Source organism: Corvus kubaryi, unplaced genomic scaffold (genome assembly GCF_017639235.1).
Source record: "Corvus kubaryi isolate FWS band 111438036 unplaced genomic scaffold, C.kubaryi_AGA036_p1.0 74, whole genome shotgun sequence".
Lineage (NCBI taxonomy): Eukaryota > Metazoa > Chordata > Aves > Passeriformes > Corvidae > Corvus > Corvus kubaryi.
The window spans coordinates 8,352,976-8,365,960 of record NW_024582061.1 but is presented as its reverse complement, the minus strand read 5'-3'; the positions used below and the strand labels follow the sequence as shown (position 1 = coordinate 8,365,960).

The following is a 12,985-nucleotide window of genomic DNA, read 5'->3' as shown; positions in this document are numbered from 1 at the left end:
TCTTCAGAAAGAAGGGAAATGGGAAATGTAAGCAGCTATTGTATGGGCAGGAAAAAGACAGCCTCAACCCATCATCTGCTGATGGCAGAATTACATTTCCGTGCTTTCCTTTCTGCACAAAGGAGGTGGGGGTAAGGGGAGAAGAGTGTACTGAGCAATCCAGGGATTAGGGACAAAATATCATATTGCCCAACCAAGGGATTAGATTAGGTTTTTCTTTTAAATTCCCTGCTATCTGATCCCTCACGTTTTCACCAGACACGAGGCAAAAATTGTAAAGAATACATGCTTTCCTCTTGAATAGGTGACTCTAGAAGATTCCCTATGAGGAAATAAAATTACTTGTGCGTCATATTAAACACCTCTTCCAGCTGCAGCCAGAGATAGCTCAGCCTTGCGCCCTTCATTAAAAAAAAAAAAAAAAAATTAAGAATTAGCTGAATTTATTCTACTCAAAATAAAAACAAATGCCACCAAAAAAGATTATCATATATGAGGTTTTTCTAAACACATTCTTTAAGAGGGGAGGTCATACAACACTTTCTCTGGGTTTGTCCTGCCCTGGACAGCATTTCTTAGAGTGCTTCTGGCTTGAGACTGCCCACGGGCTTGGATAAACCTACATAATGCTTGGCTTACGTTGTTCATGTCCATCACATCCCCAAGAGTCTGGGGTCTGGACAGCAGCTTGCTGTGCACTGGGAAAGCCCAGGCTATTCCCAGAGGAAATGACATGTAGGATCTCCTCTGGAAAGCAGAAAAGCTATGTTTCTGCCAGCCCTCCCTTTGGAGGGCACCAGAGCCAGCCAGGCTGCCAGCAGCCATCCCTGCTGAAGGTTATGGTTTTTCTCCCTCTCAAATGGATTAAGGTTTGATTGGTAAGGGAGTTTTTGGGGAAAGAGCTGCCACTCCTAGGCCACTAGACTGAAGACCATCAGGGCAGCAGTTTCTAAACACCATATGTAAAATCTGTGAGGGAGCATCTAACTGCTTCATTGGTCTCAATCCAACTTGTAGCTGCCCCAGCATCACAGCCAACATTACTCATCCTTCTCCTCTCTGCTGAAAAAAGAGAAGCAAAATGCTGCCAAGACAGAGGCCAAATAACCCGACACTCGGTAATTTTGCTGTTCACTCTGGAACACAGCACATTTATCAAACGATGACATGGTCCATATCACACTCAAGGAAATGAAAAGCACTGTTTTGCTGTTTGCTGTCCAGGCTGAATCAAGATTCACAAAGCCTAAAGAGAGCCCAGGCAAGCATCACAGCACTACCTTGTACCCAACCCACTGTGAGCCTGCTCCAGCACTGTTCATTATGCATCAGTGGGGTTTGTCAGACACCTCTCAGCATTCCTTCAATACCTGAAAAAGCTGAACAAAGTAAAAGCTGAAAAGCTGGAGAGGGTAAGTAGTACCTCTTACTTTTGCCATAGGTTTGCATTGTACAGACAGGAAGGAGTCAAAAAACAGTCTCTATTCCAATTACACTTTAAAAGAGCATGTAACCCCTCTGCAACACAGCCTACCACTGCAGGGCCTGGAAACTCCCTATATTGCAACTCTAAAGGGGAAAGGAGGCAGCTTATGGGCATCTTGATGGTAAAGAATCAGAGATAAAACACTGCACTAAAAAGCTCACACTAACCTTGGAGGCAGGAAAAAACTGTTTGAGCAACCTCAGTAACTTAAATCTAACCTTGTAGAATGTGAATCCCAGTGTTCATATAATTCCGTGTTCTTCGTCCGTGGTACCATGCACTGCACAGCCCCAGGTATATAAATAACACAGAGCACTGGTGTCTCGGTGAAGGCAGGGCAACAGAGGAAAATTACAGAATTAAAAGGGCAGAGAGCAACCAAAAGATATAGAAAGACATAAATTCTCTCATGGTAGACACTGGCCAGGGACGAAACTACCTGCCACAAAGCCAGATATACTGCCCTACAAGAGAAGTTTCAACTGCTGGCTACCTGCAGAGACAAAAATGAAAACCAAGGAATAGTTCAAGCTCTTTTCACTAATGGAAGGCCACCCACAACCAAACATGTCAGCTGCATCAGTACTGCTGCTAATTCCTTCTTCATTTGAAATGTCATTTCAAATCAAGCTAAAACCTGGAGGTGGCCGTAGTGCCAGAAGCAAAGGTTCCTACGAGCACAGGCAGCTGGCAAGGCACTGGTGCTGGATATCCCTAAAGGCAGCAGCATCAAAGGCACTTATCTTCTGCTTCCTATCTACATGAGGGTTTTTAAAATGCGAATTCTCTCAGTGTCTCAACTTACAAATAACCTCAACACTGAGAGTGAAATTTATTCACATCTTTGGCATTTCACTTACTTTCACAGGAGAGTCCATTGCCCTCTAGGGCTCCATCTCAAAACCATAGATTGGGCTAACATCAGCAATTAAAAACAAAGGACCTGGCCTAGCATGCACCTTCACATGGCATTTCATTGCCTTCAGAGCACCTGCAGGATGCAATGCTCCAGGAGGAATGAACCTCGATGTGTTTTCACAACAAAAGGATATACTCCTGGGATCACTCACTAATTGGATAAAAGCATCAGAACTACCCCATTACCATCCCTAGAGGAAACTCGTTAGCAACCTAATGAAATAAAGTGATGACAGGAAGGTATTTTCTCATCATCTTTTAATGCTAACAGGCTTTAAAGCTATTTTGCTTCCTCACCCTCTCCTACTGTGCCCAGAAACCCCATGGCACCTCTCAGAGCATCACAGGCAGTCCTCTCTCCTGCATATTACACATCAGGGAGCAGTTTCAGAGCACAGAGGGATTCTAAGGTGTTCGACTCATCATCTTTGATGAATCTGTGCAATTGAAGCTTAATCCCTGCCCCACTTGGAAAATGCTCCCCAGTGGGTCAAGCTTCCTGATGAGTCACACAATTTAGAAGAAATATAATCTGACTAACAAGAACTTTGCTATTTGTTTTTATGACAAGCAAAACTCATGAACATTTGAAAGAAATTAGAAATATTGAAACAAATTTTACAATTCTGAAGTACTTTGAAGTTGGTGAAATTACAAATATTGAAGCGAGTTCTACATAACCATAGTGGTTCTAACAATTACGTCTCTATTAAACATGATAATTTTCTTCTCCTTCTTTAAAAAGCACCAGCTCATACCCCCAAACACTTCTGTATCATATAGTCTTAATATGTACATATTTTAGATGTACATATTAAACACAAGCTCCTTAGTAACAGCGAGGGAGGAATGGATAATTTTGAATAAATCTGAAAAGGATATTAAAAAGCAAGACAAAGTATTCACCCACCACATTCCCACTACCCACACCTCTGACCACTAAGCACCTTCCTCCAAGTCCCTGGACATTGAAAAGGAGCCCACATCTCTCCTCCAAGAGCTCTTGCACAGAGTCAGACAACCAAAAGCATCAATATCATTTATCTCTGCAATGCATCCATAGCCCAGCTGAGGTTATAGGGCTGCCTGCAGCACCATTCCCCACTGCCAGTGAGTGACCTCATTGCTGATGGTACACACCTTATTGGCAGCCTGGGGGGAAGAGAATCCTACATCTTCTCATCTCTCATGCTTAGCCACAGGAGGAGCAACGATGTGTTCAATTATGCCTCAATCCCAAGCACAATTACACACCTCCCTTCTCTCTGACTGCATGGCCATTTGTCTACAGCAGCAGGGATTAGTGTTAAGCAGTCTGTAGGGTCGGTGAGCTGGAAAGCTTGGTAGGTAGAATTTAATGCTATAACCCCTCAAAAAAACAAAAAAAAAAAGTTGGATGAACCAAATTATGAAATAGCACTTTCCCATTAGGAGCTGTAAGTTTTGAATCTAACTAAGCTTTCAAACAGCTGTTAAATGGAAAGGGATTCTGGCAGTGCCATTCAGAGCTGCAGTGGAATGGAAATCCAGGACTGAAAGTTTTGGGACCTGATTACCAAGGTTTTTCTAGCACAAGCACTTCAAACCACTAAACTTCCTCAAAAATGCAGCATAAACAGGTACTGGGAAATACCATGCTCAATCCCAGAGCACAGACAAGGTCAGCCCTGCACCAGCTTCCTTTATCACAAGCATAGCAGTTAGTGATCATTCATTCCTCAGAACCACCTAACAAATCCTTCCCTTTTCCCTCAGCCTCTTCCCCACCTTTATGCTGAGCCATTTCACTAAGTTAGCTGAAGGTGTTGAGACATTCAGAAGAACCACTTAGTGCCCTGTGGCAGCCTCAGGCTACTGAAGCTCTTTAAAAATGAACCCTCTCACATGCTCAGTGAAAGAAGTCAGAAGCAAAACTTCCTAGACTCAAAGAATGCTTTGGTTTGAAAAGGACCTTGTGGATCATCTTGATCCAACACCCCTTCCTCAGGCTGAGACAACTTCCACTATCCCAGCTTGCTCAGAGCCCCATCCAACCTGGCCTTGAACACTTCCAGAGATGGGGCATCCACAGCTTTTCTGGGCAACCTGTCCCAGTGCCTAACCACCCTCACAGGAAAGAATTTCTTCTTAACAGGAATCTAGTCTAATCCCATCCTTTTTCATTTTAAAGCCATTATCCCTGGTCCCGTCACTACCCACCCTTTCAAGGAGCTCCTCTCCAGATTTCCTGTAGGCCCCCTTTAGGTATATTTGGGTACATTATACTCTAAGCAAGATCAAATTATAATATTCATGCACAGTTGTCCTCTGCCTCTCCCCCAACTTTCAGGTTTTTACCAAAAGTTGTGGTTTCAATCCATTTCTCTTCCAGTCTCATTTTGGCCTGGATGAGAGGTCTTACTCTAAGTGCTAGAGTTGAAGATCTGTTCCCACTTTTTCCCATGGACTCCATCTGCACTCTAAAATAAGTCACTTTATGTTCCTTTCCCTCTGTTTCTCAGAGCCTATCTACAAAGACTCAGCCCCTACACTGCCTGTGTTCTGTATTGTCACAGATTGCAGCCCTACAGGTGGAAAAAGCTGAGACAACGTCCAATGGGCAAGAATTACACTTTGTAGTTTGAGGTAGGGTGAGCTGGAAAACTTTGTAGGTAGAATTTCATGCTACAACCTCTCAAAAAAAAAAGAAAGTTGGATGAACCAAATTATGAAGTAGCACTTTCCCATTAGGAAAAGTGCTCTTTTCCTAATGCTCTATTGTGCTGCTCTAACCAGCACAATAGATTTTTTTGGAGTCAAAAAGCAAACAGCCTCTTCCTTGACACTACACAGTCTCCTACTTCATTTGTGGATCTCTTCTGCAGACTAAGATGGGGGACTGTGGTCTTTTATAAGCAAAAAAATTCTAGTGAAATTTAAGGCAGAAAAACCTTTTTTTTCCTAACCACAGTCATCCCAAGCTTAGTGTTTTACTCAGAGACAGATTCAAGCACAGACTGGACAGTCTGTGCCAATCTGTGGCCCACAGCAGCCAACACATTAGAGAAGGTGGTGCTGGTGTGAGGACTGCACACATCTTAATCTTCACCGACAAAATCCTCCTGGAATTCCTTTATAGGCAAAACACAAAAGACAAGTTTCTAGGTAGGAAAAAAAAAAAAAAAAAAAGCCTTTATGAGCTGGCTGAAAGGCAATCAATTTCCCTGCTGGCAGCATGAAGTGGGCTGCACGTGCATCAGAAACAGCCACACCAGGAGCTCAACATCCCAAGAGAAAGGGTAACAGGAGAATCCAGGGGCTGGCACAACATGGCACCAGGGAAGCAACTGTACCCAGCAGATCCTCACCAAGAGATACAGGAAAACAGAAGGGAAAAACACAGTACAGACAGAAATTAGAAGTGAATCCAGAGAGACCTGGGGGCTTTGAAAGAGAGAGAAACATGCCTGGAAGCCTGGGACACGGCTCTGGGCCCTGCACTTTCCATCAGACCCGTGGCCTTCGCCATGAGCAAGCACATTAACATTTTATATGCATAAACATGTACTGCCTCAGAGGAAACGACAGAAAAGGGCTGAAAACCCACACACCATACATTGGAATTAGCAACATAATGACATCACTTCATCTCTGTCCCTGGATATTTACACAGAGCATGCACCAAGGCCCACAAACACACAACACACCCTGGTATACATTTCTGAGCCCACAGAAGGCCCAGCAGTTATTTGATGAAAGCACAGATGGTTTTCCCACAAGGCTGCACCTTTTAAAACACACAGCAAAGTCCTTCGTGCCCATGTCCCACCATACACCTTCTCCACCCTGAAAGGCCATCACCTTAACCACACAGACACCAAATACCCAGCACTAACCCATATGGAGGCCTCTACAGTCTCCCTACACACACACACACACACACACACACAGAGGCTCTCTAGAGGTACTCTTAACACTTTTTTTCCAAATATACCCAGTCCCACACAGCTTTTCTCTGCTGAGAGCAACAAACCATAGAATCGTCCAAAAACTAAAAGAAGGAAGGTGAAAAAAAACCTCCCCAAACCAACACTGGGACATGTGGGTGAACATGTCAAATACACTTGAGATCATGCACCACTTCCACTTACAAAGAGCTTTTAAAAAAGCAAAACAACAACTTTGTAAAGTGAGATAAAAAAAGAGCTCCAACATTCTACATCCTTTTTTTTCCAAGGCAAAATTTTTCACTGACAGTTCTGTAACTAGAAGGGGATACAAAGATGTGAGGCTGCCATTCCTGACCATTTTTTTATTATTATTCTTTCCCCCGTTCCTCTTTTTCCTTAACATCAGTGAAATCCTTTGTCTGACTGTCACGTGTGTATCTCATGCCCAGGCTCTGCTGCACGTACCAGTAAGGAACAGAAAGAGCACAGAAGATTGTTGCCTATACACATCTCCTTCCCAAAAACTCAGCCAAGTTGCCAAATAAAAAATATTTTTTAATTAAAAAACAAAACAAAACAAAAAAAAAACCCCAAACAAACAAATCTGTCAAAAGTCTGGTGAGGCTTCAAGAAAATAATTTCATGAGCCCCATGAGTGACCCGGGAGAGCAGAACTGATTACCTGCTCATTTATTCCAAAGGACCAGAAAGAACAAAAGTGATTTTCCACTTCATCAAAGTTATGTGGCACCTGATTCAGCACTTTTTACACGATGAAATTTTCCACCTGCAGGGCAATCTGAGCGTACAGGTCCGTGCCTGTGCTGCACAACAGCTTCATTATGTGCTCACAGAGGCTCACCCATTCAGATCAGTGACGCACTTATCTCCTTCTGACTATGTGCATAATTCCATTGCAGCTCATGTATAATTTTAGGCAGAGCTACCACTCACAACACCTCTTTTGTGAGGTGCTGCTAAGCCCAGATACAGAAGGCAGAATGTGAGACACACTCTAAATTCAAAGATTGTCCCCTTTACTTTGTGCTACATAGAGACATTGATGGCCACACTGGCAGCCACAACTCAATGTCAGGAGGGAACCTTAAATGTCAACTTGATTTTCCCATGGCAGAATTCTTCTTTCTGACTATCCTAGCATTTTTCTGCATTTTGCTGCAGCACAGAGTTTCCACCTCAAAGCTTTATAAATCAAATAGCTTCATGAAAGCCCCCTCATGTACCAAAAACATCCAGTAATCTGCTTTGGGAGGAAACAAAATGGTGATGAAAGTCTTAGGTGACAAAGTAAATCGAGTTCCTGTTACACGAGTGGGTGGTAACAGGACTGCACAGTACCTACCCACCACTTCTAACAAAGACAGTTGCACACAGATCCTCTGAGATTAGGCCAGAGTGTGAGAATTATTTCCTTGACATTTGGTAGAAGATAAAAATCTATCCATCATTTTCATGCAGAACAACCACACACATTTACAGCATTAGAATGTGTTAAGATTTAAGGGAACTTAAGTAAAATAAAACAACACAATCAAACGATCAAAAGCTTGTGTTGGGTGTTTTCATTTTTACAAATGTCATTCAGCTTTAATTATTTATAATATTTCACAGTACACAAGTAAATGTTGTCACATTTCATAAAACAATTAAGTCTTAGTAATAGGAGGCACCTCTACTATCCTGTCTATATTTAATATTTACTGAGAAGTGATGTGCGTTTTACGGTCGCTATCATGTCTGAAAATAAAAGAACCAAAAAAATAAGCATGTTACCTTTGTTTACATTTCTATTTTGGTCCCCATCTGTAGCCTCAGGTACTTATACGCTCATCAACAATGACAGGGCTTGTGTAATAAGGATTTCCTGGAATTTCCTTGCCATAACTTTTTCCCCTTCAAATGCAGTGACAAAACCAACTCTAATTATAACTCCTGTTACTTATTGCCATGGCAGAGGAGCTGTTCTTGCTGATGGTGCAGGGGGAGAGGCCAGCTCAATTCTTGGCTTCTGCTTGCAGAGGAAGGGGCGGGAAAGCACACAGGGCACATCCCAAACAGATTCATTTGGCAACTGGGGGAGAAAATTCAGCCAAGGAACCTCAAACCACCTATTTGAGATGGTGACCGTTCACGGTGACTCATTCCACCACGAGTGGAGCTGGGTGGCCAGGAGCACAGTGAGCTAGGGAAACCAGTGCCTCCAGCCTCTTCCATTACCAAAAGGGCAGTGCATGATTCCCTGCTGGAGCAAGACACCTCTGCCAAAGACAAGGCACAACCACTGAGCTGCCAGGACGCTGCCAATTAGCGGCACAGGACTCCGAGATGGTTCGTTATGGCCCCGCATCTGGAAATTCCTGACTCACGTACGAGCAACACTTCTAAAGCCTGCCACCCACTGCCTCAGTCAGGATTTCTGGTTGGTCAAAACGAAATTACGTTCTCTAGAAAAACTGTTCTCCAGTGACAAGTGTATGCCAAACACCACTTGAGCTCTCACAAGAGGGCCATTAAAAATTACAACTTTATTTCCAATACCACTAATCAAGATTCCCTGGATTTCTAAATCACATTTAGTTAAGAAATTAAACACCATTTGCCTTATTGATTTCTTCCTTTTAGATTGTGTTGTTTGTTCTGATTTTTAAAGGATGATTTCTTGTTTGGTTGGGGTTTTTATTCATTTATTTGTTACTTTTACTATTTCTCTAAGCATAAACAATTAAATTACAAGACTGCATTTCAGATTAGATTTTAGACCTGCAAATACCTGCAGGAAACTACCACATAATGCTTTATTTCCAAGGTTTCCTCTTACCTTAGCTTTTTATTGTGGAAATATTCTTACAGTGCATCCATCTTTGCTATAATCTGAATTTCTCTTTATATCAAGAATTACTTCAGGAAAGCAACTTTAATCTCTACGTAACCTAAAAGACACCATGAGGTTCCTCACAAATTCTGCAATGACAAAATAATACAAATTAAGGGGGGAAAAAATTACCTCACTGCTTTCTGTTCCACTACCTTGTAAATATTCTGCTGGGTCTAGAAATGTATGGGGCAAATACTACTCCAAGAACCAAATGTAGAAAGCATTTCTCTCTGGCAGATGTACATATTTAATTCACTTTTCTGTTTTCATTTGCCAATCTTTTCACAGTAGGGCGGGAAACTGAACTTTTGGTTCTATCAGCTTATTTTTTAAAAAAAAAGTTTTCATTTTGTGAGCCAGTATTTCAGATTTTCAGCAGGAGATACTTAACCCCATATTTGCAGGGTAAAATATTCAAGGGCTAAGAATCGCTGCTTGGCTGTTGGCATTCTGATGTCAGCACCCAACCCCTGGGGCGGCTGGCCTCGCTCAGCAGCGTGAGGCTGAGAAGGGAGATGATTTCTCTGGCTGTCACTCGCTCCGCACAGGGACAGGCTCCGCAGGACACCCCTCGGTAAGGGATGGAGGGTCCTGCTGGCAGCCTCCCGTGCCCTCCGTGTGCCCGGCGCTCCGCTGCGCGGGGAGATGCCCGAGGGCCGCGCGTTGGCAGCGCACGGACACGCGCAGGGGCAGCCGCGCTGGAAAGCCACCAGCTCCCGCACACGAAGCACGGGAAAGCGGCACATCCCCAGCGCGCATGGAGCCGTGATTAGAGCAGAGTGCCGGGGAGAGCACAGCTCTGCTCTCAACAGAGCTTCGGGTGCGGACGCCGAGCTTTGGGGAGCGCCAGGGGCACGGTGGATAAGGCTGGGAACATGGCAAGGGCACGGGAATTTTCAAGCTCCCCACGAGGCATATCTCTGTTATTCAAAGCAAGTTTTTCCTCCTGCCGGTTTGACTGGGGGACAAACACGCCTACGTTGGTATTTGCTACACAAAATCGTGGCATAGTTAATACAGCAGTTTCTGCTTTTCAAGCTACTGGCCCCACCGGTACAAAACATTGATTTCTGAATATGTTACTCATAGTTTTGGTACAGCTCTAGAGAAACAAACAGGTTATTTGCATGCAACAACAATGTCAGCTAATTAGAGATGTGTTACATTGAAGACATTTGCTTTTTAACAACAAAACAAAAGGGAGGGAGGAAGATAATATTTGAGGCCCAGTCTCAGGCAAACTACAGTTTAATAACGTTGGTACAACAGAAGTTTTTTCTTCCTTTTTTTTCCCTTGTAACAATACCCTGACCTCCCATTTCACTCCTTCAACTACCACCAATAGATTTATTTTTTACATGAATTTTCATGCATCTTTATTACTTTAAGCAAGTTCCAACTGTTGGGGTTTTTTTCCTGAATGTATAAATACAGCTCTATGGCTGTGTACAGCAGTGTAATGCACCTGCATAGAGAGCCCTAAATGAGCTCTTTGAAAGGCTGTATGAAGCCTTGAATAATTTCTATTGTACCAGTGGATAAGGGAGTCCAAGTGCCAATGTAAATAGGTTTTCCTAGACCTGATATAGTCATTTACATTTGCAAGTGTATTTCAGCAACCTTAATTTCCTGAGAGAAATGGTAGCAATTTAAAGAGCCTGGGGTTGCAAGGTGTGGAGAACTCAGTGGAGGTCCTCTGTGGAAGTTATTTACTCTACTGTCTATCCAGATTGTTCTCATTATGGATAAATGATAAAGTGCATATTATCTGTAGGAAACCAGCTCTAAATCAGGAAAAGGTGTGGAAATCCAAGGATGCAAAGAAAATGTACTTTCTTGCACATATCTTAAGTCAAGTAGAGCGAGTGATATGCATCAAGAGATGCTTAAGAAAAGGCTTTTGTATCTGAAGGTTCAGGACTTGCATAGATGAAGGAGAGGAGAAAGAAGAGGAAAAAAAACCCCACATTTCCTCCTAAAAGCATTTATTATGAAGCCCTTACAAATAACGACCATGCAGAAAACTTCAAGAATACCAACATCTTTAACACACTTCTAAGGCAATCTAGAGAGCAGAACATTAAAAACAGATTTTAGTATCTCCTCTTCCCTTTCCCCTCAAAAAAAAAAAAAAGGTAGAAGACTTACTGCAAACCCCTTGCCTACTGTCCCAAGAGCAGACACATGAGCAAATCTGTCTCGTTAGCAGCCACTTGATCTCAAAAGCTCACCTCAGACTTTGCCATTTTCTGCAGTGGAGTTGCCCCTAAATGGTACAAGCTAAAGAAATTGTCAGGGTAGAGGTGCAAAAGTACCAAGAGCTGACTGATGTAATGTTTGTTTCAGAGGTGTCCAGTAAGTTTTCATTTTCCCGTTGCTCACCTTACTGAGTCCAGAATGAATCATCCCAAACTTCACACTCACTGCTGGGAAAAGTCTCTCTGCGCACATCAAGTATTATATAAAACTTCAGCTACGAAGAGTGTTTAATTACATCATTTTTAAGCCCTGCCACCTGCAAAGCTTAGACTCAGACCGGCTCCTAAGTTATCCCAGCTGTAAATTGACAGCACGTTAAGCATCCCCACGGCAGGGGAAATTCTTCAGCTAATTTACCTGGGGCTAGAGACACCCTTTTCCTGCAGAGACAAGTAACAGCTCTGTGTTTTCTATCCTCCCAGCTCAGAGGGCTCATCCCTAAGCACACTAGAACACTGGTTACTGATGGTGTGCTGCCTCCACAGGGGCTCTACAGCTAGAATTAGGTAAGGCTCAAAAACTTTTTGGCATGAAGCGTCTCAGACAGCAATTCGTTTCAGCAGATGCTGGTAATTAACAGCTCCTAGCTGGTAACAGAAGAGCAGACAAGCCCCACCGACGGGTCCTTCACGCAGGTGTATTTACAGGAGGAACAAACCCATTTATTTGGCATCAGACCAGTGAGGTAAATGCACGGCCATAAAAACGAAAGACCCTAATTATGAAAGCAACGTCCTGCGCTGGCCATAGCAGGTCATGTGGCACCGGGCAACTGCCCGCTGGTGGCCCGCAGCCCGCAGCCACGCGTGGGGTGCTGGGCACAGCAGCCCCCCTATCTTATCAGCCGCTGGGGCTTATGCAACGGCGGCCAGAGCGGGTGGGGAGCAGGCAGGGAGAGGGACACTGCACTCCTGGAGAATTCCCGCAGAGAAACCCCTCCCGGGAGCAGCGGTGCCGCCAGAAAGGCTTTTCCGATCCCCTTAACGAGCGTTCGGAGGCGCCGGGGTCACGGGCGGCTGTGCTTTTACTGAAAAGGGCAAAGCGCACAGGCAGCCCTATTCCCCGGGCAAGATCTCCGACTCTGGCTCGGAGCAACTCTGAAGTTCACCCACATTCCCCGTCACGGTCCCCATCTCCCCTGGCGCTGCCGCGCCGGAGGAGCACCCTAAACCTGACGGCAGCAGCGGGGCTGAGAGCAGGTCGCTCGCTGGCTTAAGGGAAAGCCGATCTGGGAGAGCTCTTTCAGGCTGCGGGACGAAGGAAAAGCCCCTCAGGCTCCAGGGTGCTGCCCTCACACCGCTGCCCGGCCGCGCCGCCGCCGGACCCACCTGCCGCCTCCCCACCCAGCGAGAGGCGCCCGCCCGGCCGGCACCCACCTGTAGGACACCTGCTTCCTGAAGGTGAGACTCCGCAGCTTCTCCTCCAGCGACTCGTCCGCCGCTGACAGCCCCGGCTCCTCCGGGACCCCGGCGGCGCCCGCCGCCTCCCCGCCACCCT

General features: G+C 44.6%; 1 protein-coding gene across 7 annotated transcripts in view; it reads right to left on the bottom strand.

Moving 5' to 3' along the window:
* The window catches only part of DGKI (diacylglycerol kinase iota), a 211,860-nt gene extending 198,875 nt beyond the window's left edge, over positions 1-12,985 (bottom strand). For 4 of the 7 annotated variants that reach the window (XM_042050492.1, XM_042050496.1, XM_042050494.1 and 1 more), the window contains exon 1: positions 12,865-12,984. The gene's annotated coding sequence lies outside the window, so the exon portion shown is untranslated. Of the gene's footprint in view, positions 1-12,864 lie in introns of all 7 variants that reach the window. The other 3 variants (XM_042050495.1, XM_042050498.1, XM_042050499.1) reach the window with 2 other exon arrangements.